The sequence below is a fragment of the Schistocerca cancellata genome, unplaced genomic scaffold (genome assembly GCF_023864275.1).
Source record: "Schistocerca cancellata isolate TAMUIC-IGC-003103 unplaced genomic scaffold, iqSchCanc2.1 HiC_scaffold_522, whole genome shotgun sequence".
Classification (NCBI taxonomy): domain Eukaryota; kingdom Metazoa; phylum Arthropoda; class Insecta; order Orthoptera; family Acrididae; genus Schistocerca; species Schistocerca cancellata.
This window is the reverse complement of record NW_026046536.1, coordinates 10,001-15,000: the sequence shown is the minus strand read 5'-3', so window position 1 is coordinate 15,000 and position 5,000 is coordinate 10,001. Positions and strand designations below refer to the sequence as shown.

General features: G+C 52.9%; 1 non-coding gene across 1 annotated transcript in view; it reads right to left on the bottom strand.

Moving 5' to 3' along the window:
- Positions 1–408, bottom strand: part of LOC126129173 (small subunit ribosomal RNA) — a 1,909-nt gene extending 1,501 nt beyond the window's left edge. Inside the window, exon 1 of the ribosomal RNA XR_007527147.1 lies at positions 1–408. This exon is cut by the window's left edge and continues 1,501 nt beyond it. This is a non-coding gene — a ribosomal RNA (small subunit ribosomal RNA).
- Between the last annotated feature and the right edge of the window lie 4,592 nt (positions 409–5,000).

Below are 5,000 nucleotides of genomic sequence, written 5' to 3'. Positions count from 1 at the left end.
TCCCTCTCCGGAATCGAACCCTGATTCCCCGTTACCCGTTACAACCATGGTAGGCGCAGAACCTACCATCGACAGTTGATAAGGCAGACATTTGAAAGATGCGTCGCCGGTACGAGGACCGTGCGATCAGCCCAAAGTTATTCAGAGTCACCAAGGCAAACGGACCGGACGAGCCGACCGATTGGTTTTGATCTAATAAAAGCGTCCCTTCCATCTCTGGTCGGGACTCTGTTTGCATGTATTAGCTCTAGAATTACCACAGTTATCCAAGTAACGTGGGTACGATCTAAGGAACCATAACTGATTTAATGAGCCATTCGCGGTTTCACCTTAATGCGGCTTGTACTGAGACATGCATGGCTTAATCTTTGAGACAAGCATATGACTACTGGCAGGATCAACCAGGGAGCTGCGTCAACTAGAGCTGAGCAGCCGGCCGCCCGGGAGTGTGTCCCAGGGGCCCGCGCGAACACGCAAGCGTCCGCTCAATTATTCTGCAAACAGGAGGAGGCTGAGCTCCCCTGCACAATACACCTCGAAACCCTCTCAGGTCCCGGCGGCGCGCAGCGCCGTCCTAAGTACTTGGTCGGGTTCGAGAGAGGCGCAATCGCCCGGAGTTAGGCGAGTAGACGCTTTAGGTGCGACCACCCGTGCTCCCAACTGAGCTTGCCGCTGCCGACAGAGGCCCGGGAGCGTGCTGTCGTGGCATTGCCGGCGGGAGACAACACGCGCCACCTACGGTGACCGGCAGCTCCAACGCCAGCGCCACAGAAGGGCAAAGGCCCCACGTGGGTGCCGAAGCGAACTCTCCCAGCACAGCGCACGTGCCAACACGTCTGCACAACTGCGATACAAACCACCAGCGAGAACCGCTGGGGCGACCGAGCAGCAGACGGCGTCGCGGCGCCGAGTGCCGGGCGGCGGCGCATCCTCAACGCACACAGTCCTCAGTCGGACCAGCACACTGCAGATGTCCACCGCGCTTCGCACCGGGCCCGCGAGGACCCACTTTGGCCGCCCGGCGCCGCGCGCAGGGTGCCCCGGCGCGCAGCTGCGCCGCCTGCCGCGTCCGTCGGCCGGCGCGCCTGCCACTGGGCGCCCCCACCAGCCGGCTGTAGCGCGTGCGCCCACGCACCGCGCGGCCAGCACGCCGGGCGGCCCCCCCTCACCGGCCGGGGACGGTCCCACCCAGCCACCGCCGCGTATCGCTTCACACACAGATTTGCCCTTACTGATTTACCTCCAGCAACAACAACCGCACCACAATGGGTTTACCAGTTGTTCATTTGCGTAACGTCACCAGCAAACGTAGACGTCCATCCCAGTTTGCAAATGCAACGATTATTGCATACCTGTCTGTTAGGTGTCACGACACACTACGTCTGCCCACATACACGCAACAAAATGTGCACGACTAGAGAACACGTGGGAGGTGGCCCCCTACGTATGCGATGTCCATTACGAGACCGACTGTCAACCAGCATCTGTACCATGTCGCAGATGTGGAACGCGGTGCACCATGCTATCACACTGTGTGAGAAGAGACGACTACGTTTGAATACACGCGCCACTACATCAACAGACGGCTCATGCTGATCGCCATCCAGGGCGTCCGTTAATCCCACACGTCTCTATGGCGTACCACACTGCAATGTAGCTGTTATGGGGAGACGGCACGTGGCTGAGTGCACAACATTTGGACCGTATGGTTCGCTGTTGTTGGGCGCAGTCGTTGTACGGTCACACATGTGCCACAGCGTATCATGCAGTACATACGGACCTATGTGCAGTACAATGTGAGGGTTAAGCTTACGACATCAGCGGACAGTGGACACAGGCCGTACCACGACGTAGACTGAGCGCTTCGACATGCGAATGCCAGTGAACAGCTGCGAAGGGCATTGAACACGCAAGCACCTGAACGACCAGCGTGCGAAGGCAGGGGGGAGGGTGGGGGCGATGTACATCCTGCAGTCGTCCACATTACAGTGTACAGCGGGAGCATGTAAAAAGTAAGCAACACTTGCGAAGTGTTGAACATGAAACGATACACAAGAGGGTGGGCGGTGCGAGTAGCGAACTATATTCAGAGGGTTGTGGTTAGACAACACTGGATTAATGTAACGTGTCATATGCCAATTACAGAGCAGGTTAAGGCACAACTTGGGTTAGGTTAAGGCACAACGTGGGGTTAGGTTAAGGGCACAACTTGGGTTAGGTTAAGGCACAACGTGGGTTAGGTTAAGGCACAACGTGGGTTAGGTTAAGGCACAACGTGGGTTAGGTTAAGGCACAACGTGGGTTAGGTTAAGGCACAACGTGGGTTAGGTTAAGGCACAACGTGGGTTAGGTTAAGGCACAACGTGGGTTAGGTTAAGGCACAACGTGGGTTAGGTTAAGGCACAACGTGGGTTAGGTTAAGGCACAACGTGGGTTAGGTTAAGGCACAACGTGGGTTAGGTTAAGGCACAACGTGGGTTAGGTTAAGGCACAACGTGGGTTAGGTTAAGGCACAACGTGGGTTAGGTTAAGGCACAACTTGGGTTAGGTTAAGGCACAACTTGGGTTAGGTTAAGGCACAACTTGGGTTAGGTTAAGGCACAACTTGGGTTAGGTTAAGGCACAACTTGGGTTAGGTTAAGGCACAACTTGGGTTAGGTTAAGGCACAACTTGGGTTAGGTTAAGGCACAACTTGGGTTAGGTTAAGGCACAACTTGGGTTAGGTTAAGGCACAACGTGGGTTAGGTTAAGGCACAACTGTGGGTTAGGTTAAGGCACAACGTGGGTTAGGTTAAGGCACAACGTGGGTTAGGTTAAGGCACAACGTGGGTTAGGTTAAGGCACAACGTGGGTTAGGTTAAGGCACAACGTGGGTTAGGTTAAGGCACAACGTGGGTTAGGTTAAGGCACAACGTGGGTTAGGTTAAGGCACAACGTGGGTTAGGTTAAGGCACAACGTGGGTTAGGTTAAGGCACAACGTGGGTTAGGTTAAGGCACAACGTGGGTTAGGTTAAGGCACAACGTGGGTTAGGTTAAGGCACAACGTGGGTTAGGTTAAGGCACAACGTGGGTTAGGTTAAGGCACAACGTGGGTTAGGTTAAGGCACAACGTGGGTTAGGTTAAGGCACAACTTGGGTTAGGTTAAGGCACAACTTGGGTTAGGTTAAGGCACAACTTGGGTTAGGTTAAGGCACAACTTGGGTTAGGTTAAGGCACAACTTGGGTTAGGTTAAGGCACAACTTGGGTTAGGTTAAGGCACAACTTGGGTTTAGGTTAAGGCACAACTTGGGTTAGGTTAAGGCACAACTTGGGTTAGGTTAAGGCACAACTTGGGTTAGGTTAAGGCACAACGTGGGTTAGGTTAAGGCACAACGTGGGTTAGGTTAAGGCACAACGTGGGTTAGGTTAAGGCACAACGTGGGTTAGGTTAAGGCACAACGTGGGTTAGGTTAAGGCACAACGTGGGGTTAGGTTAAGGCACAACGTGGGTTAGGTTAAGGCACAACGTGGGTTAGGTTAAGGCACAACGTGGGTTAGGTTAAGGCACAACGTGGGTTAGGTTAAGGCACAACGTGGGGTTAGGTTAAGGCACAACGTGGGTTAGGTTAAGGCACAACGTGGGTTAGGTTAAGGCACAACGTGGGTTAGGTTAAGGCACAACGTGGGTTAGGTGTAAGGCACAACGTGGGTTAGGTTAAGGTAGAAATTGCGTTACATTGAATTGCGTTACATTGCGGTACAAATTGCGTTACATTGCGGTACAAATTGCGTTACATTGCGGTACAAATTGCGTTACATTGCGGTACAAATTGCGTTACATTGCGGTACAAATTGCGTTACATTGCGGTACAAATTGCGTTACATTGCGGTACAAATTGCGTTACATTGCGGTACAAATTGCGTTACATTGCGGTACAGATTGCGTTACATTGCGGTACACATTGCGTTACACATTGCGGTACACATTGCGTTACACATTGCGGTACACATTGCGTTACACATTGCGGTACACATTGCGGTACACATTGCGTTACACATTGCGTTACACATTGCGGTACACATTGCGGTACATTGCGGTACACATTGCGGTACATTGCGGTACACATTGCGTTACATTGCGGTACACATTGCGTTACATTGCGGTACACATTGCGTTACATTGCGGTACAAATTGCGTTACGAATTTGGTTAAGTTAAGGTGCAAAATGGGTTAGGTTAAGGTGCGAAATGGGTTGGATTACAGTACACAACGTGGTAAGAGAGTGTGTTGGGGGGGGGGGGGGGCCGAGGTTCGTTGGTAGTGATCATTGTAAGTGAATGTCTGAGGCAGCTTCAGTATGTCACAGCAGTTATGTCTCGTCAGGATGCGCTTTTCGCTCGTGACTGGAGGCGCGCCGCGTCTGTGGTTGCGGCAAGGGAGCGGCAGACCTGTGTGATTCATTCCTGCCATTGTTTCTGTGCCGTAACAGGAGGCAGTGTGGTGGTGTTGGGTGCACCCCTGTGTAGGACATGTGTGGGTGTTGGTGGCTTATCTGAGCAATTGTGGATGTCGGACGGGTGGGATATTCTATTTTAGAATTGGACCCCCTGGTGTGGTTATCATAGTGTGGATGGTGTACTGTGGCGGAGAGGATGCACCGGACGTTGGTCCATGCTGGTGCTTACATATTGTATCTGTGTCTGTTACAGGCAGAGAGTAATGTGTGATAGAGTGTCTCGCTGATGTGTGGTTCATATTGTGTGCACAGACTTACAGCATGTATAGGGACAGCGGGAATTTGGCATATTGGATATAACTCTTCGTGAAACGCAAGATATAGGGGTGGATTGCAACGTACGAGTGCGGGAAGAGTCCGCCGTTCATCCGCTGGAGTTGCGATTTCGGCGGTTGGGGTGGGGCACGTGCGGGTGCGGGTGGAGTGATTGTCGGTTGACTACTTCGTGCGACGCAGGCACTGGCGTTCGGGTTCCTGTGGTGGACAGATTATGCAGGCTT